Here is a 26,500-nt window from a genome sequence, read left to right on the forward strand (position 1 = left end):
GCCTCGCCCTCCAGTCAGGGCTCAAGGATTTGCTGTCAGGAAGCAATTACAAACATTACAAACACCGAATCAAATCAGCTCTGTTATTTTCCGTTTTTTCGACTGTTTTCCGTACCTTGGAGACATCATGCCTCGTCGGTGTGTTGTCGGAGGGTGTAACAACACGAACAGGGATGGACTCAAGTTGCACCAGTGGCCCAAAGATGCGAAAGGGGCAAGAAATTGGACGAAATTTGTTCAAAATACGAGGGTGTGGGGAAAGCCCACGGAAATGGTTTGCTGTATGCTGCTTATGCTTCTGTGCACTTCCCTGCTGCACCTCCTTGTGCTCCCTGTGGGAATTCAAAGACTCTCACCTGCACGTCGTCCTCCTGTCTCCTGCATCTTGGGGTCACAACTAGAGCAGCCATGCGAGTACGTGACAGCTTCTTCATTTTTTATTTGTTTTTGCCCTTTTAGTCAAAAACCTTTTGTTTTTAAGGCAAACACAAAATATCCAATATTTTCCCGGAAAAATATTTTGAAGTCAAATGTTTTAAGTGACGTACACTGAAAAAACTCTTTCAGTGGTATTGTCCTTTTTACTTTATTTTTAAAAGTATGTTTATTCCAATAAATCAATTTATTTATATATTTAAAAGTGTGAATATTTTCGTAACTTACTTTTTTATGTGATAAAATTAATTTTATTGGACTTCCAACATAAATTGATTTAGCAAAACTCAGTTCAAAGGTTTATATCAGAACCTAAAACGTCAGGACCCGCCCACCTGCATGCAGCTGTGGAAGAACAAGCCCAGACACGTTTCTTCACGGAGCCCAAGGAAAACACTTTACAGAACTCATGTAAGTAACAATTTATATTGTTAAAAGTCAGTATTTGCCAGGATTGAAATATATACATTTTCAAAAGCATGTTTCAACGTTATATTTAGTTTGCTACTTTTCCCGCCGACCGCCATTTCGAATGTGCTCTTACCTCCAACAGCTCATTAACTTCAACCAAACATTGTTTATAGCTGTGCAGTTTATAGTTAGCGTTTTCTTTGCGTGGTAGTTTAATATTTTATTCTTCAGTTTATAAGCAGCCACATTAAAGTAGGGCTGCAACAACTAATCGATGTTTTAAATAGTTGGCGATTAATTAGTCATCGATTCTTTGGAACTATGCTATGCGCATGCGCGGAGGCTAATTTTTTTTATTTTTTTTGTTTCATAAACCTTTATTTATAAACAGCAACATTTACAAACAGCTGAGAAACAATAATCAAAATAAGTACAAAACAGCGCTGAGGCTACGTCTCATGAGGTGGAGGTAAGCCAGCCAATGATGTGTCATGTGCAGCTCACGTGACGACGCCGCCTCCTTTGCTGGAACATTCGAAAATGGCGCAGGAAAACAGTACGGATAGTTCAGCGGAGAAACATCTTGAGGTTATTGCTTCGATGGAGAAAAGTGTACGACCTAAGTCGTCAAAAGTGTGGGAACACTTCACTTTAAAGACTTCAAAGAAGAGCGTTTCCTGCAAAATGGCACGGAAGTACAACATTGCTTCAGGAGCAGCTGAAAAGGAAACATGTTGGAGCCATGGATGAAGGGATCGAACTCACGCTACGTAACTTTTTAAGTCCATAGTGGCAACAAGCATTCATGAGTTCAGCTTTTTTGTGAGTAATGTTAACGTTATGCCTTTGTTGCAACGCGGGGCTGATAATGTGTCTCCGGCACATTTGACTCCGTTTTGAGAGAGAAAACGCAAGGTTAGCGATTTGGAAATAAACGTAACGGCCATAAATATCTCAGGTTGGTTTCATAATGGATCAATGTAAAGCTATATAAATATATTTAGATTTGAGTGACGCTTTAGTACAGAACTGGGCATTCTGCGGCCCGCGGGCCACATCCGGCCCTTTGTAAGTCCCTGTCCGGCCCGCGTGAGGCCAATCATAAATTACAAAAATACATTTAAAAAAAGTATCTATCTCGAGTGTGCAATACGACGGTGCTGCTTTTGTTTTGAAAAGCGTTATTTGTATTACTTCCGTGCGGACGTATGCGCGTGTGTGATTGTGAGTGAATGTGAACAGCGGCAATCCCAAATTACAAAATAAATTAAAAAAAACATCTATGTCGTGCGTGCAATGCAACTGTGCTGCTTTTATTTTGACGCTAAAAAAAGAAAAGTTGATGACGAATGGCGTGTTTTCAACAAGACATGGACTGCCAAGTATTTCTTTACAGAAATGAAAGGTAAAGCTGTGTGCTTAATTTGTGGTACACATGTTGCTGTGTTTAAAGAATATATTGTAACGACCTGCTGAAGTTGATGTTGTGTTCTTGAGTTGCGGAAATGAGGAGTGAGGATAGACGTGCGTGTGGAAGGAACGAGATAAGTTGAGCTGTGTTAGTATAGGTTGCTTAATAAAAGTTTAAAAAGAGCGTCAGACTTGGTGTGCACTTCTTCTGGACGCTACAATTGGTGTCAGAAGTAAAACTTGTGTGCTCAGCCTGCTATGTCATCGGGAGGTACGTGCCACGATGTTTCCTGGCGACTTTGTCAAGATTGAAGGGGAGGGGATGTCTGCGACGAGCTCACGTCCGGGATTCACACAAAGAGAGAGAGAGGGTGGAAGGAGAGAGGCAGCGTCGACAGGTGCAGTGCACGCTGCTTGGCATGGGGGAATTCCGCCCTCAATGAAGACTCCCAGGTTTAATGGCAAGGCGAACTGGGAGGCATTTCATCCCACTTCTGACACCAATTGTAGCATCCAGAAAAAGTGCACACCAAGTCTGACGCTCTTTTTAAACTTTTATTGAGCAACCTATACCAACAGAGCTCAACTTATCTCGTTCTTTCCACACGCACGTCTATTCTCACTCATCATTTCCGCAACAGCAACGCTTCCTCCTTCTTCGCCAATCACCTTACAGGTGTGCTACGTTCACAACAAAGAGGATGCAGGATAAAGTGACAGAAATTGACATTTTTGCATTGTAATATACACCAGGAAGTGTTGTGTAAGAAAGTGTTAAAAATAAAACCATCAAAAGCCATCTGCTTTTGTATAAAGATAAGTTAGGTTAAATGAAAATATTATTATTATTTATCTTAAGGTATATCAAAAATAATTTGAGCAAAATTTAATTGAAATATTGTCGGTGTGGCCCTCCAGCAGTGCTCGGGTTGCTCATGCGGCCCCCGGTAAAAATGAATTGCCCACCCCTGCTTTAGTATAACTAAACGTTATGAAGGTGCTGGAATATTTCATGCTATTATTCAGAGGCAGCCTAAAATGAATCCTTTATTATTCACAACAGAAACGTGTACAATATTTGATTCAGTTCTGATCTGATGAGTTACATTTCTGTGTTATTATTGCTGTATGCTGCACCCCCAATGTCCAGAACATGGTGCCAGTATGCTGGTTTGTTTCAATAAAATCTCGGAAAGGATAGAAATGTAGTTTGTCTCTTTTATCCGATTATTAATCGATTAATCAACAGATTAATCGATTATCAAATGAATCGTTAGTTGCAGCTGTCACACCAAATGTATTCCCCCTACAAAAACCTTCTTACTCCTGGGGTTATTTATTCTTACTTAGGTCATTTCCTCTTACTTCATTGACAGCGATCGATAGAATACAAATCTCCTGAAAATGGTGGTGTCCCTGAATGACATTTGTCTTTATCTTTCCCAGGGGACTTATGTCAAACACCAGCAGGCTTCGAAAAATTCCAGGCGGAGTGTTAGGGCCGCTGCTGGGAACTTCTGTCTTCGTGGTAACGTGCAAAAAATATTCATAAATATATAATACTGTTATAAATGTCTGTACTTTAACAATGTTTGGAACAAAAAAATTGTAAACAATAAAAAATCATTTTACATTACAGTTTTTTGCCTCATTTTAAAGTCTTGAAGAAATACCCAAGGTTTTTCTTTATTTTTATGTTCTTACTCTAAATATTGTCGTTTGTCTGACCACGGGTCATCTGACTTCACTGAGGTACATATGTGCAGTGCTATTTACATTATGGACAAACAATTGGGCATATACTTATTATTAGGCAGCTTCAATTATACCTCAACTGATAATTGGCTCATTACAGAAAGTGACTTGACACGGAGGGCAAAGTTTATAATTGTAGAGAATTCAAAGTCATGTCAGGGTTATTATCGGGGTTGTTGGCAATTATTTTTATTATTTGCTAAAAACTGCTCCTACTCACGTCTCAATACTGGGCTACCACGGACCAGCCGCATACAGTAAAGGTATGTTCTTACTCGAAGTTAGAGTGAATCTCAGTAAATCGTGTTTGCCAACAATATCAACCTAAAACCCATCCGTCTGAAAGAAAAATTAACCCTGAAGTAGTGTTGACCCGTGGAAAACGAATTAAAAATTAATTCTCCGTCAAATGTGCAGTCAGGAATATCCTCAAGTTAATTTGTCCGATTAATACAGACGTTTTGTTAACGCTATATTATAAAAAAACAAGTATCCTCCCAGCGACGGGCAGTCAAAGCCGAAGTGTCATCGATCGCTGTCAATGACGTAAGAGGAAATGACCCCGGAAGTACATGGGGGGGGAAGGTTTTTGTAGGGGGAAAAAATTTGGCGTGACACAGCCCTACATTAAAGCTGCTTCACTAGCTTGCATTAAAAGTTGCTAGCAGCTAGCTAGGTACACTTGACAGAGCTATCTGACGCCCCCTCAGACCTGCTGTCCATGCACACTCCTACACACACTACTCTTGTAAGAATAACACTCATTGTGTAAGTCTCAATCTCAACATTTCCCCCCCAAAATCTCACCAGTAGTCACCATTTAAAGGGTCATTTTTCAAATTTTTCTTCCGTGGGGGCATGCCCCCGGACCCCCCTACTGTTGCTTGGTTACCAACTTAGACCACTGCGGCTACAGAAAAATCTAGAGGAAACACTGCAATTGAGTATATTAGGGTGTAAAAAAAACCAGATATAAAGGGCTCTCATCAGGCTTATATATCCAAGAGGTTAGACATGAACCATAACTTGTCTTTTTTTCCTCTCTCTCTACAATGACAGATGGGATGGACCTGTAAATTGTGCAGCACTGTTGTACCAACCAAGAGTTATTTTTCAAAGCATTACAGACTGCACCATGGGACCTTTGGACACAGCCATGCCTTGCCTTGCATTCATGTAGGTTGCCCATGCTCTTTTAAATGCTGGACTTCCTTTCGCTCTCATCTGTCAAGATACCACCCAGAAGTCAAATTCCTCAACTCACCTCAAGTAAGTCCTTCATTCACCTGCCCCCTGTGTAAAAGGACTGTGCCAGGAGCACCAATGATATGATGGCCAGAACGTATACAATTGGAGACGACAGGAAGTGGTTGCTAAGTCTCCTGGGGTGGCAGAATTTAAGGAAAGATGGCCTGCCCTCTTCGAACCATTCCAGGTAAATGATTTATCATTCTATTTTTCCTGACCAAGTTTCCATTGTGACTTGGACATGACATACTAGACTCACTTTTTGCCTGAAAATGTATACTAAAACCCTTAATATCAGTAACGGTCAACATTTGCTGTCTTACAGATTAAAGGGGAACATTATCACCAGACCTATGTAAGCGTCAATATATACCTTGATGTTGCAGAAAAAAAGACCATATTTTTTTTTACCGATTTCCGAACTCTAAATGGGTGAATTTTGGCAAATCAAACGCCTTTCTATTATTCGCTCTCGGAGTCACAACGTGACGTCACATCGGGAAGCAATCCGCCATTTTCTCAAACACCGAGTCAAATCAGCTCTGTTATTTTCCGTTTTTTCGACTGTTTTCCGTACCTTGGAGACATCATGCCTCGTCGGTGTGTTGTCGGAGGGTGTAACAACACGAACAGGGACGGATTCAAGTTGCACCAGTGGCCCAAAGATGCGAAAGTGGCAAGAAATTGTACGTTTGTTCCGCACACTTTACCGACGAAAGCTATGCTACGACAGAGATGGCAAGAATGTGTGGATATCCTGCGACACTCAAAGCAGATGCATTTCGAACGATAAAGTCAAAGAAATCTGTCGCCAGACCCCCATTGAATCTGCCGGAGTGTGTGAGCAATTCAGGGACAAAGGACCTCGGTAGCACGGCAAGCAATGGCGGCAGTTTGTTCCCGCAGACGAGCGAGCTAAACCCCCTGGATGTCTTGGCTCACACCGTCCCTTATGCCACCGAAGATGATCAAGAGAAGAATATCGACCCTAGCTTCCCTGGCCTGCTGACATCAACTCCAAAACTGGACAGATCAGCTTTCAGGAAAAGAGCGCGGATGAGGGTATGTCTACAGAATATATTAATTGATGAAAACTGGGCTGTCTGCACTCTCAAAGTGCATGTTGTTGCCAAATGTATTTCATATGCTGTAAACCTAGTTCATAGTTGTTAGTTTCCTTTAATGCCAAACAAACACATACCAATCGTTGGTTAGAAGGCGATCGCCGAATTCGTCCTCGCTTTCTCCCGTGTCGCTGGCTGCCGTGTCGTTTTCGTCGGTTTCGCTTGCATACGGTTCAAACCGATATGGCTCAATAGCTTCAGTTTCTTCTTCAATTTCGTTTTCGCTACCTGCCTCCACACTACAACCATCCGTTTCAATACATGCGTAATCTGTTGAATCGCTTAAGCCGCTGAAATCCGAGTCTGAATCCGAGCTAATGTCGCTATAGCTTGCTGTTCTATGCGCCATGTTTGTTTGTGTTGGCATCACTATGTGACGTCACAGGAAAATGGACGGGTGTATATAACGATGGTTTAAATCAGGCACTTTGAAGCTTTTTTTAGGGATATTGCGTGATGGGTAAAATTTTGAAAAAAACTTTGAAAAATAAAATAAGCCACTGGGAACTGATTTTTAATGGTTTTAACCCTTCTGAAATTGTGATAATGTTCCCCTTTTAATGAAGAGTTCTGAAGGTGCACAGCTGTTCCACTGGAATCAACATTTATGTCCCAACTGGACAGGTACACTCCAAAACTCCTGGAGCTCTTCAGTGCAAAAGGAGGAGTGACTGGTCAGCACATCAAGAACTTGTTGATGGAACTGATACAGGTGGGTTCAAAGTGGTTTACAAGTTTAAAACTGAATCATGCTCTAATAACGGTATCACAGATTTGGAGTAAAATTGCCAACAAAATTCATTTATTTATTCTTCTTCTATTAACTCTAGGACCCAAGTGCCTCTGCAGTGATGAAGAGAGATGTGACTCTGAGATGCCACGGAGACTACATGGGAGAGAGTGGACAGGAGCTCATCTCTGACTACTGTGTAAGTATTGTTTAAAAGCAGGTTTGGATCAGTCTGATGTACAAGCTTAAATTGGGTTTACTTTTATGTGAACTGACTGAACCAGCAGTTGTCAGGTGGAGGTCCAGCATGCCGCTAGTTGGCAGGAGCCCCAGGATAGCCAATTAGCATAGCACCACAGAGTGATGCCTTTCTGTCTTGTTTCTGTTTGCCCTAAAAAAAAACAATGCAAACAAAAAATACTCCCCTTAAACAAGCATTAAAACATTTACTCTATATATATATATATATAACATATTACTGTTGTTTGTTTGTTTTAATTTCTGGTGGTTCTACTCAGGTTTTTTTATATGCAAATTAGAAATGCCAATAAAAAACATGTGGCTGGAAATGCATCTATTGTACCAAGTTTAATGTACAAGATCTCAAATTAGAATTCAGAAGTTTTCAAAATGGTCTTCACAAAAGTAATCATTATCTGAATTAAATCATACAACTTATAATAAATATAAAATTAGATGGTTTTTTTTATGTCTGTTCAAAATCATTATACATTGTTCATTGAGTGGAATTCTTCAGAATGTTGTAACGGTTTGTCCTCTTCAGGTTTTATACAAAGCTCCAGGTCATCGTTTCTGGTGTGTAAATGAAGTTGTTTTATGTTTTATACACACTAAATTGCCCCACTGTGAAGCTCCAGCTGGTCAGAAGGAGGGATCTGAGTTGTTTAAGTTCAAATGTTTCAAAATATACACACTGAAAGACACTATGGTGAAGGTGTTCTGCTTGTGAATTGTTACAGAAGTACAGATAATCTTAATGTTAAATTGTTTTAGCAAGAAACTATACTGTGAATGTTCTAAGTACAACTTGAGATGCTGAGGTCATGCATTCTTTTATGCACTAAATACTGATGTTCTTGACTGTTAATACTGTCCAGCTTATTGACACGGTTTGGATATGGCTTGTGAAAACGTTTTAATAATATGTATACGGTTAAAAAAAGAAAACTACTGTGAAGATGTTCTATACAGCACTTTAAAAAGTTGAGGTCATGCATTCTATGCACTAAATGTGGATGTTGACTGTTCATACTGTCCAGCTCATTGCCACTGTTTTTATATGGTAATGATTTAATAAAGGTTGGAATTTGATGTGTCTTGATTTTTCTTATTATTATTCTAAGTAATTATTTTAAGCAGTTTCCATTTTCAAAACAAAGAAAGGGTAAGTTGGTCAAAATTAATAAAATTGAGTACAAAAAATATTTTTTCATTTAAATGTTACTTTTTTTAATTAAGTCTTGTGTGTTTAATATGCTGGTGTTTTTTTACATTGATTTTACTCAATTTCTTGGATTTTTCTGTAAACGCAACTTAATCTTTTTGCATAAATCGAAATGCATATTAAGTTCTACTTACTCAAAATACCAATTAGTTGACTAAACTAACAAAACTTGCTTGGAAAATGTTGCCTTATTTTTATTGAGTTAGATCTAGGCAACAGTTTTTACAGTGTAATTGGAGCCTTGAATAGTTTAAATAATTGATAATAACATTGAGTTTGATTCATTATTATTTTTGAGCAATGACAGCTTTAAAGAGAAAACAACCTGCATGGCAGCTTTATTAGAATCAACAATGCAACTTTTCTTTGTTACATTTCACCTGTTTTCACCTCTTTTATTACACTACTTAGGTTTTTTTATATAGTATTTGTAGAATGTGTCGTGGGCCGTTAAAAGATTAGCTGCGGGCCGCAAATTCCGCCAAAGAATGTTTTTATTGGGTTATCTCACAAAATGAAACAGAAAATCTTGATATTGCTTTTACTTCTGCTATCAGGCAATGTGCAACCAAATCCAGGACCCAGCTTCAATAACATCAGTACTGCTGATGAATTTAGAGCCGGGTCAGGCCTCCATTTCAATAATAGGAGTCTCCTGCCAAAATTAGACTTACCGGTAGTCAAAATCTGGATTCCAGCAAGAAAATGCAGACTTCCTTATCTTATCTTAAGGTGGCTAAGTAAAGCAGTCTCTGACAAGGACGTTGCTATTAATGCATATAATGTCTTCCCATGCCATCGTCCTGGAAAAGGTGGAGGAGTGGCCATATTTTTAAAAAACACATTTCTTGTTATCTTATTGTCAATCACTAAACCAGTGGTTCTTAACCTGGGTTCCATGGAACCCTAGGGGTTCGGTGAGTCGGCCTCAGGGGTTCGGCGAAGGTCAAGACACACCCGACTCATCGTGTAAATACAAACTTCTCCCTATCGGCGTATTACGGATACGGCAACAGCTGACTGATTTGCAGGTGTGTAATTTGTTGTGAGTTTATGCACTGTGTTGGTTTTGTTCTTTGAACAAGGTGATGTTCATGCACGCTTCATTTTATGCACCAGTAAAAAAAACATGATAACACTTTAGTATGGGGAACATATTCACCATTAATTAGTTGCTTATTAACATGCAAATTAGTAACATATTGGCCCTTAACTAGTCATTATTAAGTACTTATTAATGCCTTATTCGGCATGGCCTTATTATAACCCTAACCCTCTAACCCTGACCCTAACCCTCTAACCCTGACCCTAACCCATACTTGCCAACCCTCCCGATTTTCCCGGGAGACTCCCGAATTTCAGTGCCCCTCCCGTAAATCTCCCGGGACAACCATTCTCCCGAATTTCTCCCGATTTCCACCGGAAAACAATATTGAGGGCGTGCCTTAAAGGCACTGCCTTTAGCGTCCTCTACATCCTGTCTTCACGTCCGCTGTTCTTCCAAACAAACAGCGTGCCGGCCTAGTTACACAATATATGTGGCTTCTACATACACTTAAGTGAATGCCTTGCATACTTGGTCAACAGCCATGGAGGTCACACTGAGGGTGGCCGTACAAACAACTTTAACACTGTTACAAATATGCGCCACACAGTGAACCCACACCAAACAAGAATGACAAACTTTCGGGAGAACATCCGCACCGTAACACAACATAAACACAAAAGAACAAATACCCAGAATCCCTTGCACTACTAACTCCTCCGGGACGCTACAATATACACCCCCGCTACCACCAAACCCTGCCCCCCAACCCCGCCCACCTCAACACCCCCACACTCGCCCTAACCCTAACCAAATAACTCTAAATTAAGTTTTCATTACTTAGAATATGTTCCCCATACTAAAGTGTTACCAAAAACATATAACTTTGTCTTCAATTTGAAATTTTTGTTTTTTAATTTTTCACTAAAGAAGGGTTGGGTGAATGCGCGTATGAAACTGGTGGGGTTCAGTACCTCCAACAAGGTTAAGAACCACTGCACTAAACAATTTGAACTTGACGTGTATTTCTGGTCTTGTCATCCTGGTCCGGACAGAAGGGCGACACGGCAGTGCGGCTGGATCAAAAATGAGGTCAGAGACGCTTGACTGAACAAAAAGTTGCTTTATTACAAGCGAGCGTGGTCATACAGAACTGCAGTTCCTGGAGGAGGTCAAGTCCAACAAATGTGGCACTCCTAACTTGGAGAAGCCGAAGCGGTTTTATATTCCTCCTTCCTGTCACATAGCAACATCCCATCTTATTGCCCATGTATTGCCTGAACTACTCCAGTCTACATGCAAATGTCAAACTAACTATTTAATGATGTGCTCAAACTGAAATACTACTATTTACTTCAAGTGATGGTGTGTGTGATAGAGTAGGTTACTCTGGATGCGGAATGCTGGTCTGATATCTTCTTAGGACAAGGACTCCGGTCAGAGAGTAGGGCACAGAGAGGCTTTCAGGCACTCTTTAATGATGAAGTTGAACAATTGTAGTATAGGTGTGTGTGGGGTGTGTGTGTGGTCTAAAGGGAACACATACAAATAATGATTAGGATACATTTAGGCAATATAATATGCAATAATACAACAGGATATGTATAATATTATATATAATATAATATACGCTACAATGTGTTATAAAACAAATATACAAACAAATGTACATGGACTATTAAAGCAGTCCATAAGAGATGAATGGAGAATAAGCACTGTTGATTTAGACAGTGATTTAAACGTGGTCTGTGTCGCCCTCTAGTGGTAGGATAGGGTAACTACTGTGTAACAAGAAGTATTAACAGGGCGAAAGTTTAGCTGGCGAATTATGTCGTCAAGCAGAAACATTGTTGCAAACAAACACTCGTTTAAGGCTACATCTAACACATTATAGGCATTTTAGCATTAATAACCGTGCTATATTCGACGTATACTTACATTTTAGTCAGGAACGCACACAATGCTGTTTACACAAGAGCCCATATTACGCAGAAACGCTACATACAGGAAATGACGTCTTAGACTAGATCGCCAAATTAAGAGCACAGGAAATCTAACATCTCAAAACTGCGTCAGAATAATATAAGACTAAAACACTTTCTGACAGTGTGCTTTCCATTGGCGTTGCTAGGCCTATTTTAGGGGGGCTCAAGCCCCCCTAAAATATTCTTAAGCCCCCCTAAATAATTTGGTGTTAAAAAAAAAAAATAATAATAATATATATATATATTTTTTTTTTACAAATACATGCCGACATATTACATATTCATTATAAAGTGGCCCGAATATGAGTTTAAATAAATAATCATATAACCTGTCATTATTCACTCAGTTTCCCCTCACTTCATAGCGTAAGGTAGAGAGCCCCTTTCGTGCGTCAGTATCCAATCCATTCCACTTGTTCATATAGAAAATGCCAACATCACTCAAATTCCAGTCCGCATTTTCTCTGCGACCTTGCTTGCGGTCCTGCAGGTGTACGAAGCACATTAGCACACAGCACTGCAGAACGTGAACGGATGCAAAATGGACATAAGAAACTTTTTCAAGAAAGTAAGTATTCATCACTGCTTGTATTAAAATCTATTAGCTCCACTTTACACCAGGTCTGTGTTTGACAAAAAGTTACATTCCCACTCTAAAACAATGCTGCTACTTAGTTAGCTAGTTAGCCTGAAATGCATCATGAAGGTCCTGGTTATTTATAAAGTTAAATGTGCACTCTTTTTTACCATTTGCTATCTTTGGGGTTACTTCCTTCTGGAGCATCAGCTGTGTTTCTCACTTTACACATGGAGGAGAACAGGAGCTGAGCTCATTCACGTATGACTATCATCAGTAGATAATAATAATAATCACTCCACAACCCCTATTGACCTGTAAGAGTCAGGGCAGAGGAGCACATAAAGTGAGAGGGGAGAGGCCTCTACTGGAAAGGTGAGCAGGAGAATAATGATACATATAAATATTAAAACTTTTTTTTTTTTTTTAAATGGCTTATCGATAAGCCATTTGTTTTATTTATTTCTGGGTGGATCATGTTGACTATTGGTCCTCCTAACTGTCAATCATTCTGGTGATGTTACCTTATTGCAGTGAATATATATATATATATATATATATATATATATATATATATATATATATATATATAAGAAAAACCCAGACACCATCTTTGTAGTCATTTTTCTCCTGCGTGGACTTCCGTCTTCCTTTACAATGAGTGAAGCTGCACGAAACCTTGTGTCTGCAATTGTAAATAATTTAGTTTTTAAGTTTTGTGTTTCTTGTAGAATCCATATAAAGTAATGTACATTAGCCTATTGTTAAAATAATGACAGAAGCATCATTAAATATATTTGTTTTATTGTATTGTTACATTAATAGCTGTTGTATTGTTATAGGATGGCTTGTTAAACATTTTATAGGATTTTCAGAGGGAGGAAAAACCAAGACATTTAATATAAAATGTAAAATGAATAAATACATAAAAAGAAAAAAAATGGTTAAAAGCCATCGTCCCGGAGAGCATTTAATTTTGTCCCGTTCTTTTTTTTTTACCGGCCCCGGGACGACGGGACTACGTTAATCTCAAGCCCTGGAAGTTACATTTTATTGTTTGCATTATTTGTTTCAGCATTGAAATTTGAAGATGGTCCCTCAGCTCTTTGACAGCTTTGGCTCTTTTTCAGATCAGCAGACGGACTCTAAGTCTTCTTATTTACAGTATATATAAACGTTTCTCATTTCTATTCAGACTTCCATATATTTAATTTCCTTAACGACTTGCCATAACATATATATTTATATATATATATATATATATATATATATATATATATATATATATATATATATATATAATATACAAGCCAAATTATCTCGATCCAGATATTACTTTAATTCAAGTAATTAAGTAATATTTCCAGGGCTTGAATTTACAACCATTTTAGTCACATATGTGCCCAAAATGTAATCTGTGCAACTTCAAAATATTTGGGCACAAACAATTATTGTATTGTGAGCGAAAGTGGTGGCATTAGCCTCTATGTTGTGAAGTAATAACATAGAGGCTAATGCCATGACTTTCATTGTGTTTCAGTGTATCTTGAAGGATCATGCAAGTAATTGTTTCTTGTTGATGCTGTAAACAAAATGTCACTGTGCAAACCCATGTTTGTTGTTGTACTGAAGCCCCCCCTGTCCTTAAAAGCTAGTGACGCCCCTGGGAACACATACAAATAATGATTAGGATACATTTAGGCAATATAATATGCAATAATACAACAGGATATGTATAATATTATATATAATATAATATACTCTACAATGTGTTATAAAACAAATATACAAACAAATGTACATGGACTATTAAAGCAGTCAATAAGAGATGAATGGAGAATAAGCACTGTTGATTTAGACAGTGATTTAAACGTGGTCTGTGTCGCCCTCTAGTGATAGGATAGGGTAACTACTGTGTAACAAGAAGTATTAACAGAGCGAAAGTTGAGCTGGCGAATTACGTCGTCAAGCAGAAACATTGTTCCGAACAAACACTCGTTTAAGGCTACATCTAACACATTATAGGCATTTTAGCATTAATAACAGTGCTATATTCGACCTATACTTACATTTTAGTCAGGAACGCACACAATGCTGTTTACACAAGAGCCCATATTACGCAGAAACGCTACAAACAGGAAATGACGTCTCCGACTAGATCGCCAAATTAAGAGCACAGGAAATCTAACATCTCAAAACTGCATCAGATTAAGATAAGACTAAAACACTTTCTGACAGTGTGCTTTCTCCAAGATATTCACCATATGAGTTCATTAATGCACTTCAAACTCCTTGCCCTGCAGCTTGAATTCTGCCATGGCCAAGCTCTCTTCATTGTAGGCTGTTAGAGACCGAGCTCCCTCTGTATCATTTATTATCCTTCATTTTTATTTTATTTTCTTTTTGTCATAAAAAAATACAATCATGTGTGCTTACGGACTGTATCCCTTGCAGACTGTATTGATATATAATGTAGGAACCACAATATTAATAACAGAAAGAAACAACCCTTTTGTGTGAATGAGTGTGAATGGGGGAGGGAGGTTTTTTGTGTTGGTGCACTAATTGTAAGTGTATCTTGTGTTTTTTATGTTGATGTAATAATAAAAGCATATATATGTAACTGCTGTGTACCCGTCCCGCCAAGAACCCACACACAGGCTGGATTGGGTGATGTGGTTCTTTACTGGTAGCTGCAATGAGTGATCAGAACGCACATACACACAATATGTGGTTAACACCTATGTTGATTTCGAAGTCATTAGCAGAGTACAGGAAGTCTGCTCAAGTACATAACATTTTCATATTTTTACAATTACATGAAATGCAATTACAGATGTGACTTAATACAATGGTTTTTAACAGTATACTTAATTTTTTCGTGTGTGATCGTATAGTGGTTTTAACTTGCTTTTATCTTTACTGGTATTACAATTAATTCAATAAAACATATTTTTAACTTGGTTTTTAACCAACATCATCCTTTTTTAAATATTTATGAAATAGAAAATAAAAAAATACAAAATACAATACATGACACAAATAACTAAATGGACTTTTAGCACCCTCTGGTGGTGACTAGCAAATATGACAGACGACGTTGTTCGCATGTTAAAATGGCGAACAATACAAATTTAAATATGAACGTCTTGACACGTAAAACGCACATAGTGCAACAATTATTACCTGCAATGAGTGATCAGAACGCACATACACACAATATGTGGATAACACCTCTGCTGATTTCGATGTCTACAGGGTGAAAATAATATCGACTTCAGTGCAAAATAGTAATACATCTGACGTGAGCAACAACCAATTCAAAACGAAAATTCCACAACGTAGCATTTCAACTGTTATTAAATAACTGTGTATCTTACAATAAATCTCACGTTAGCTTTAGTGTAATATATAATATTTTGCAGAGCAATATCAGAACGTGGATTACCATCAGCAGAGTACAGGAAGTCTACTAATAGCTTCCGGTTTTCAGCAACAAAATAATTGCTTGTAGCTGTCATTAGATGAGGATCAGAATCATTTCAATGTACACAAACAAATGGTGTATTGGTAAGAACTCTAAAATATTGGAAATAATTGTATATGTATGTTTTTACTGTAAATCCTCCTTAAGGTGGTCACATATCCCCATGCTGTAACTGTGAAATCAATATTTATCATTTTTTCCCTAATTTAAAGAATTTAGCCGAATTATAATAATATAAATACCAATACACTGAACAAGTAAGAATAAAATGTGTTTATATGTGCATGAACGTGTGAATAAAAGTTAGGACAGAATAAAAAGAAGGCAGAGATTATTTCATTGATTAATATACTAAGTCATTAATGTCTCACATAGAATGGTTTTACAATGTCTATAACTTTATTTTTGTATTGAAAAATACGTTTTCTCTCTGTTTTTGAAGGGCTGAATAAAGTCTTGTCAATATCAAAATTGCCATTTTTTTTAGATGACATTTTTCTCTGAGGTTATATTTATCTTCATTTTTGTGAAGAATTGTTGTACCTTTTTACTTAGTTTTCTTTGTACATCATTTTGACTGTTTGAAAAAGCACCAAATCATTAAATTAAATATTTTATATTCAAATGGAGTGTTTGATTGTTCTCAATATCCAATATTATGTAAAAAAGGGCCAAATTTAGAACCTGAAAAAAAACAGATTTTAATCTGAAAAAGATGCGAATCTTGGAAAAAAATAAATGAAACTGTAAAAAAATAAAAATTGAATCTGAAAAAGTAGAAAGCTTTAATATTAAAATATATATAAATGAAAAGAAAGAATTAATAAAAACATATTTTTGTGTGAAAATTATATTCATCCTGAAAAATATATTTTATTTTGAATACACTGAGGTATTTTTCAACATCAAAATCTGAACTTTTAGTTTCAGAGTACAAAAGTACAAAACTGTTGTCCCTAATTGACCTCCATATAAATGAATGATGCATCCAAACAAGCAAGTAAACAACAATTTACTCATATAGAGTCTGACGTTCTTAGATCCATTGGCATTGCTAGGCCTATTTTAGGGGTTTCAAGCCCCCCTAAAATATTCTTTAGCCCCCCTAAATAATTTGGTGTAAAAAAAAAAATATATATATATATATATTTTTATTATTATTATTATTATTTTTTTTTTTAACAAATACATGCCGACACATTCATTATAAAATGGCCCTTATATGAGTTTAAATAAATAATCATGTAACCTGTCATTATTCACTCAGTTTCCCCTCACTTCATAGCGTAAGGTAGAGAGCCCCTTTCGTGCGTCAGTATCCAATCCATTCCACTTGTTCATATAGAAAATGCCGACATCACTCAAAATCCAGTCCGCATTTTCTTCGCGACCTTGCTTGCGGTCCTTGGACTTGTTCATATAGAAAATTCCCACATCACTCAAAATACAGTCCGCATCTTCTCTGCGACCTTGCTTGCGGTCCTGCAGGTGTACGAAGCACATTAGCACACAGCACTGCAGAACAAGAACGTGAACGGATGCAAAATGGACATAAGAAACTTTTTCAAGAAAGTAAGTATTCATCACTGCTTGTATTAAAATCTATTAGCTCCACTTTACACCAGGTCTGTGTTTGACAAAAAGTTACATTCCCACTCTAAAACAATGCTGCTACTTAGTGAGCCTGAAATGCATCATTGTAAGGAAGGGATAGTAGTTCTTTTAGAGTTGGGACACAATGGACAGATTCCGGCCAGAGAATCCTTTAATCATCTTTATTGCTGAAAGGTAGATGTGAATGTGTGTGTGTGTGTGTGTGTGTGTGTGTGTGTGTGTGTGTGTGTGTGTGTGTGTGTGTGTGTGTGTGTGTGTGTGTGTGAACAAATAGAGAAAAGAGGAAAAATTACAATCCAATTATATACTCATTAATAGGCAGTAATATACATGTATATGCATACATCATATGACATAATATAATATAATATAATATAAAGGTGTGCATAATAACAACATATATACTGCATTTAACTATGCATGAACTTCAAACAAGTTTCTAAGCTTCAGGGCCATACATGGCGATTATGTGGTCTCTATCGGCCAAACTCCGCCATCGCAGTTGCAATGACGTTAGATAAACTACACGTGAATGTAAACGCCGTCAACAAGACTAATTATCTCTCAATTGACCCAAACACAACTGAACTTAGCATACGATGCACCAAACATTTGCAGAAGTAGCAAGGCACGACATTCAGTTCAAATGCTGTAACAGTATGTGACAAAACTTACATTTAGTCGTCAACGCACACAAGGCTGGCTGCCACCATTGATTGAAACCGGCTATTCTGACAAAGACGTGCTTTAAAGGGGAAATGACGTCACAGATTGACCTAAGACACAGGAACATTACAAAACTGACACACAATAGGCTTTCGTACAGTGACAGTACATCTACTTTGAGACAAGAGCTATAGTGATGCATGCTTGGTTATGCTTTAAAGTCATATCCAACAATTGCGACAACGACTTTTTACTGTCAACTGAGTTTCGTTTTTTAATGATTTCTGCTGGTGGTGTGCCTCCGCATTTTTTCAACGCAAAATATGTGCCTTGGCTCAAAAAAGGTTGATTATACTGCGTAAAAAAGCTTACTTACACACAAAAACCTGCCGTACGCCCTTTTTCATGGCAAAGTTGAGATGCGTCGAGACTGACGTTGACGTGGAAATGTGCGCTTGCTGCCACATGTACGTCTCTACATGCTGGAGATACTTTGGCGACACACAGAGGTGTCGCCGGGTAGCAGTTCACATACAAAGGCCAACTTTTACAAACCCCGTTTCCATATGAGTTGGGAAATTGTGTTAGATGTAAATATAAACGGCATACAATGATTTTCAAATAATTTTCAACCCATATTTAGTTGAATATGCTACAAAGACAACATATTTGATGTTCAAACTGATAAACATTTTTTTTTTTTTGCAAATAATCATTAACTTTAGAATTTGATGCCAGCAAAACGTGACAAAGTAGTTGGGAAAGGGCATGTTCACCACTGTGTTACATGGCCTTTCCTTTTAACAACACTCAGTAAACGTTTGGGAACTGAGGAGACACATTTTTGAAGCTTCTCAGGTGGAATTCTTTCCCATTCTTGCTTGATGTACAGCTTAAGTTGTTCAACAGTCCGGGGGTCTCCGTTGTGCTATTTTAGGCTTCATAATGCGCCACACATTTTCAATGGGAGACAGGTCTGGACTACAGGTAGGCCAGTCTAGTACCCGCACTCTTTTACCATGAAGCCACGTTGATGTAACATGTGGCTTGGCATTGTCTTGCTGAAATAAGCAGGGGCGTCCATGGTAACGTTGCTTGGATGGCAACATATGTTGCTCCAAAACCTGTATGTACCTTTCAGCATTAATGGTGCCTTCACAGATGTGTAAGTTACCCATATCTTGGGCACTAATACACCCCCATACCATCACACATGCTGGCTTTTCAACTTTGCGCCTGTAACAATCCGCATGGTTCTTTTCCTCTTTGGTCTGGAGGACACGACGTCCACAGTTTCCAAAAACAATTTGGAAATCTGCACCGTAACACAACATAAACACAACAGAACAAATACCCAGAATCCCATGCAGCCCGAACTCTTCCGGGCTACATTATACACCCCAGCTACAAAACCCCGCCCACCTCAACCGACGCACGGGGGTTGATGTGTGAGCGAGCAGGGATGGGGTGGGGGCGGGGTTTGGTGGTAGCAGGGGTGTATAATGTAGCCCGGAAGAGTCAGGGCTGCATGGGATTCTGGGTATTTGTTCTGTTGTGTTTATGTTGTGTTAAGGTGCAGATGTTCTCCCGAAATGTGTTTGTCATTTTTGTTTGGTTTTGGTTCAAAGTGTGGCGCATTATTAGTAAGAGTGTTAAAGTTGTTTTATTTGGCCACCGTCAGTGTAACCTGTGTGGCTGTTGGCCAAGTATGCCTTGCTGTAGAAAATGCATATAACAAGAGGCTGGGCTGGCACGCTGTTTGTAAAGGTTGTAGAGGGCGCTAAATGCTGTACCATCATGGCACGCCCTTATTATTATTGTAAGGGTGAAAATCGGAGAATATTTGTCCCGGGAGTTTTCCGCTTGAGGCACTGAAATCCGGAAGTCTCCCGGGGAAAATCGGGGGGGTCGGCAAGTATGCAGCTGAGCCGCATCAGAGTGATCAAAGAGCTGCATGCGGGGTTGCCGACCCCTGACATAGAAGAACTATAATAAAGTTTGAGTGAATGGGCGCTTGCATTGGAGCAGGCCCATAATACATGGATGATGTTTTGGTGTAGAATAACAACAATTGTCCTCTTGTCAGCATTCTGACCAACATCCTGGACGTCCACCAAAACATGGGCTACTGCCCGCAGTTCGACGCCATCGATGAACTGCTGACTGGAAGAGAACACCTTCACCTCTACGCTCGCCTCCGCGGGGTGCCAGAGGTGGAGATCAGCAGGGTGAGGAGGAGCAGGACCACGTACTTAAGACCTACATGCAGGAGTGTGAAACCGCCTGTTTGCAGATTGCGGAGTGGGCCATCCAGAAGCTGGGTCTGTCCGAGTACGCGGGCCAAAGCGCCGGCACCTACAGCGGAGGGAACCGCAGGAAACTGTCAACAGCTATCGCCATGATCGGCTGTCCCGCTCTGGTCCTGCTGGTGAGTCCCAAACCCAAACTGACTCTCCCAATAACGTAAGCAAAATGTATTTTTTTTTGTTCTCCACGTCAGGATGAACCCACAACAGGCATGGACCCGCTGTCCAGGCGCTTCCTCTGGAGCTCCATCGTGAGCGTGATCCAGGAGAAAAGAGCTGTCGTCCTCACCTCACACAGGTGCACCACACGTCTGAATGTGTATTTGGGAGTATTTTTGGAACGTAACGGTCGCTGTCCCTTTAACAGCGTGGAGGAATGTGAGGCGCTCTGCACGCGTTTGGCCATCATGGTGAACGGGTCCTTCAAGTGTCTCGGAACCATTCAGCAACTCAAATACAAGTTGGTCTCTTTTGTGCTCGTCCACTTTGTGACACTCTTCGACAAATACATTTGTAAACACGTTATGATGGGACCGTATGTGGATGTACCGGATTTTTCGGACAATAAGGCACACTTAAAATTTTCTCAGAAATCAACAGTGCGCCTTATAACCCGATGCGCCTAATGTACTGTCAGGTTCAAACACTGATGACATCTATTAAACAGACAAGAAGCAAGGAATCGTGCAGAGACAGAGTTCAATTTGGCTCAATGAGGAGAGACGTTTGGAGCTGCACACTCAGTTACAATCTCCCACCACGCTCTAAGGTCCAGACCCACGTGCTCCTCTATTTATTTGGGAGGTCCCTGGTTACATCACTGAGGCTGCTTCTGAAGGAAGGGGGGGTAATTTCAGCAGCCCCAGTTAGACAGAAATGCAAATGTGCTGACACTCGTGATATCGCCCTGTCTCTGCTTTGTCTGTGTCACGGTACTCAATAACACTGATAAGAGACGACTGCAATCCAAGATTGCAAATTGTCCCTTTGCACAGATAGAAAAGTACAACTTCAGCACAATTGATAATAACTATAGCAACAGCCTTTAAGCATAAGAGTCGTGTGATAACTTACACATAATTATTCTAACATGTACGGAATAATGCTGGTTGTGTTTACCGACCTCGGAGCAATTTTATTTGGTACATGGTGTAATGATAAGTGTGACCAGTAGATGGCAGTCACACATAAGAGATATGTGTAGACTGCAATATGACGCCAGTAAACAACACCAAAACTTTAAATGTTCCAATGAAAATAAAAAAAATTACACACTGCACTCAAAAATCTGTCAAAATGTTTTAGTACGACTTTGAAGGCGCACCACATGATGGATTGTCGGCCCATTATGGCTACCATAGTCAGAGATAATATTATTACCATGGTGCGTGTATAAGGACCGCAAAAGGGCACCCATTAGCAGACATATTATCTGGCGTTTTGTTTCACAGTATTATGCAAAACCAACTTTTTTACCTTTCTGGTACCTGCTGATGTGTATTTGGGATCTGCATAAGTCCTGAAAATGTGCGCACGTCCACCGCCGTAGTCGATAAGCTTCTTCTTTTTCTCTATATTCTTGTTATGGGACATTCATCCTCCACTGTTGCCATTTCTAATATAAAGTAGTGTAAAGTTCCTACTTATATCTGTCAGTAAACTCGCCATGAAAGGCGCACCGGATTATAAGGCGCATTAAAGGAGTCATATTTTATTTTATTTTTTTCTGAATGTAAAAGACTTCCTTGTGGTCTACATGACATGTAATGGTGGTTCTTTGGTCAAAATGTTGCATAGATGATGTTTTACACATCATCTTCAAGCCGCTTTCTGACAGTTTTGTGGGCGGTCTTATTTACGTGGCTCACCTTCGACAGCGTCTTCTCCCCGCCATCTTTGGTGTAGCGGTGTAGCGTGCAAGGACAGGAGTGGAAGAAGTGTCAAAAGATGGAGTTAACTGTTTTAATGACATTCAGACTTTACTTCAATCAATAATTGTAATCAATCATCCGTGGCTCACTAGTGCAACAACAACGCCCGAAATGTGTCCCGTGAAAAACCGTCCGACCGGAACTCTCTAATAACTAAAGTTCCTTGGGTGAATAATGTAAACTCACTACACCGGTATGTTTTAGTGCTTTCATGGCGAGTTTACTGACAGATATAAGTAAGAACTTTACACTACTTTATATTAGAAATGGCAACAGTGGAGGATGAATGTCCCATAACAAGTAGAGAAAAAGAAGAAGTTTATCGACTACGTTGTCGGCAAAGACTACAAAGGCGGATGCGCGCACATATTCAGGATTTATGCAGATCCCAAATACACATCAGCAGGTACCAGAAAAGTTGCTTTTGCATAATATTTCAAAACAAAACGCCAGATAATATGTCTTACCTTATACACACACCATGACTTTAACTTAATAATAATTGTCAGATTCAAACACTGAAGACATATATTAAACAAGAATCAAACAGAGACAGAACTCATTTTGGCTCAGTGAGTAGAAACGTGTACATCTGTACCCTTTTACAGTGTCATTATGCTCTGCCAAAAGATTGTACGCCTCCTCTTTTATTTGGACTTTCCCTGATTACATGGCAACAGCTGTTTTTAAAGGGACGGTGGCCATAAATAGCCATCGCCTTTGATTACAACAGTTCAAAAGAAAAGGTCGTAAAACAGTTCACAGAAAAGGTCGCCTGGAGGGGAGTCTGGTCCTGCTTGGGTCAAGACAAAATCTTTCTGTGGATTACAATACATGAAAGAAACAGAACACCTTCATGTTGCTTCCCATCCTACACAGTGGAGTTTTACAAGCCTTCTTCTTGGTAGGTTCAAAGACAGCTTTTGTCTTCTCGCCGGGAGCTCATTTCAACACAAAGTTTTGTGATAACTTAGATACAGTTATTCTGACAATAATACTCGTATGTTGAAGCACAGTACAATCCATCAAGCGGTGCGGCTTCTTTGCTTACCAAAGTCGTACTAAAACATTTTGATGGATTTTTGAGCGCTGTGTGTAATGTTTTATATTTTCAATGGAACATATAAAATGTTGGTGTTGTTTACTTGAGTCATATTGCAGTCTACACGTATCTTTTATGTGTGACTGCCATCTACTGGTCACACTTGTCATTGCACCATGTACCAAATAACATAGCTTCGAGGTCGAAATTATTCCGTACATTAGACGTACCGGGTTATAATGCGCACTGTCGAGTTTTGAGAAAATGAAAGGGTTTTAAGTGCGCCTTATAGTCTGAAAAATACGGTAGATATTATCTTAGACAGGCAGGACTTGTATCTGATGTCTTTAGATCGTACAAGCACTTGGCACAGGGTACCTCAATACAGCCCAGAGATCTGTAAGCTACGATTAAATGAAATCTGTCATCACGGTCAGATTTGGTGATGGCTACGTGGTGACCATGAAGATCAGGGCCTCCAAGGCCGGTTGCGCCCCCGACCTGAACCCGGCCGAAGCCTTCATGGAGAGCACCTTCCCCGGCTGCGTCCAGAGGGAAAAACACTACAACACCCTGCAGTACAAGATAGCCTCCTCCTCCCTGGCAAGGATCTTCCAGATGGTCCTGGCCAACAAAGACCAGCTCAACATCGAGGACTACTCGGTGTCACAGACCACTCTCGATCAAGTAAAAACAAAAGAGGTTTAAAGAGGAATGTAAATATTTTCTCACCAAGCTTGCATGTGTGTCCCTTCTTGAAGGTCTTTGTCAATTTTGCCAAACAACAATCAAGAGAAGACGAGGCCATAGTTCTGCATCCAAAAGCTGCCGGGGCACAGCAAGGTGGTCTGGGCACCCCCGTGAAGAGACTCAGGAAGTAAAGAAGCTTTATTTACTTTGGGAGGCGATTGTACTTGACGGACGTAGCTTTTGGGATTCGGAGCACAATCCTTTTTTGTAGGCAGAACCACCAAGCACGTGACAAGAAGGTGGAAGAAGACAAAGTGGTAATGGCGTACATTTCCAACAAAGTTTCATTGATGCACATCACTTGTTTACATTCAACAATATCAATTATGTCCGTGTAGAACCTCAGTCATCCTGGTCATGGTAGTCCGCAAAGGTTCAATCGAGGCAACTGGAGTCCGTCTTCGTTGAAGATGTTTCTCCTTATTTCAGCCGTGTGAAATGTCCGTGGAAACCAGGCGTTTTTAAACATTAATTTCCTCACGTTTTACTAACATATTGTAGCGTTTAGAAATGTGGTTCTTAAACTGTTGGACAAGGAGTCTAAGGAGAAGTGTCCAAAGATGGGGCTAACTTTGTGTTCTTATCAGGCAATCCAGCAGAATCTATACATCCGTGGCTTCTTAGCGTAACACACAACGCTGGAAATGTGTCGCGTGAAAACCCGTCCGACCGGAACACTAGCAATAACAAAGGTTCCGTGGGTGAATAATGTCCATCCATCTTCTTCCGCTTATCCGAGGTCTAAGCAGGGAAGCCCAGACTTTCCTCTCCCCAGCCACTTCGTCCAGCTCTTCCCGGGGGGATCCCGAGGCGTTCCCAGGCCAGCCGGGAGACATAGTCTTCCCAACGTATCCTGGGTCTTCCTTCTTGGCCTCCTACCGGTCGGACGTGCCCAAAACACCTCCCTAGGGAAGCGTTCGGGTGGCATCCTGACCAGATGCCCGAACCACCTCATCTGGCTCCTCTCCATGTGGAGGAGCAGCGGCTTTACTTTGAGCTCCTCCAGGATGACAGAGCTTCTCACCCTATCTCTAAGGGAGAGCCCCGCCACCCGGCGGAGGAAAGTCATTTTGGCCAATTGTACCCGTGATCTTGTCCTTTTGGTCATAAGCCAAAGCTCATGACCATAGGTGAGGATGGGAACGTCCGTGGGTGGATAATGTCCATCCATCCATCCATCTTCTTCCGCTTATCCGAGGTCTAAGCAGGGAAGCCCAGACTTCCCTCTCCCCAGCCACTTCGTCCAGCTCTTCCCGGGGGGATCCCGAGGAGTTCCCAGGCCAGCCGGGAGACATAGTCTTCCCAACGTGTCCTGGGTCTTCCCTGTGGCCTCCTACCGGTCGGACGTGCCCAAAACACCTCCCTAGGGAGGCGTTCGGGTGGCATCCTGACCAGATGCCCGAACCACCTCATCTGGCTCCTCTCCATGTGGAGGAGCAGCGGCTTTACTTTGAGCTCCTCCAGGATGGCAGAGCTTCTCACCCTATCTCTAAGGGAGAGACCCGCCACCCGGCGTAGGAAAGTCATTTGGGCCGCTTGTACCCGTGATCTTGTCCTTTCGGTCATAACCCAAAGCTCATGACCATAGGTGAGGATGGGAACGTCCGTGGGTGGATAATGTCCATCCATCCATCCATCTTCTTCCGCTTATCCGAGGTCTAAGCAGGGAAGCCCAGACTTCCCTCTCCCCAGCCACTTCGTCCAGCTCTTCCCGGGGGATCTCGAGGCGTTCCCAGGCCAGCCGGGAGACATAGTCTTCCCAACGTGTCCTGGGTCTTCCTTCTTGGCCTCCTACCGGTCGGACGTGCCCTAAACACCTCCCTAGGGAGGCGTTCGGGTGGCATCCTAACCAGATGCCCGAACCACCTCATCTGGTTCCTCTCCATGTGGAGGAGCAGCGGCTTTACTTTGAGCTCCTCCAGGATGGCAGAGCTTCTCACCCTATCTCTAAGGGAGAGCCCCGCCACCCGGCGGAGGAAAGTCATTTGGGCCGCCTGTACCCGTGATCTTGTCCTTTCGGTCATAACCCAAAGCTCATGACCATAGGTGAGGATGGGAACGTAGATTGACCGGTAAATCGAGAGCTTTGCCTTCCGGCTCGGCTCCTTCTTCACCACAACAGATCGATACAGCGTCCGCATTACTGAAGACGCCACACTGATCCGCCTATCGATATCACGATCCACTCTTCCCCCACTCGTGAACAAGACTCCGAGGTACTTGAACTCCTCCACTTGGGGCAAGATCTCCTCCCCAACCCGGAGATGGCACTCCACCCTTTTCCGGGCGAGAACCATGGACTCGGACTTGGAGGTGCTGATTCCCATCCCAGTCGCTTCACACTCGGCTGCGAACCGATCCAGTGAGAGCTGAAGATCTTGACCAGACGAAGCCATCAGGACCACATCATCTGCAAAAAGCAGGGACCTAATCCTGCAGCCACCAAACCAGATCCCCTCAACGCCCTGACTGCGCCTAGAAATTCTGTCCATAAAGGTTATGAACAGAATCGGTGACAA

General features: G+C 40.6%; 1 protein-coding gene across 1 annotated transcript in view; it reads left to right on the forward strand.

Annotated features, from left to right (window-relative positions):
* Positions 1-26,500, forward strand: part of LOC133609138 (class I histocompatibility antigen, F10 alpha chain-like) — a 264,787-nt gene that overhangs the window by 114,811 nt on the left and 123,476 nt on the right. The window lies entirely within an intron of this gene.

Source organism: Nerophis lumbriciformis, linkage group LG07 (genome assembly GCF_033978685.3).
Source record: "Nerophis lumbriciformis linkage group LG07, RoL_Nlum_v2.1, whole genome shotgun sequence".
In the NCBI taxonomy this organism is placed as follows: Eukaryota; Metazoa; Chordata; class Actinopteri; order Syngnathiformes; family Syngnathidae; genus Nerophis; species Nerophis lumbriciformis.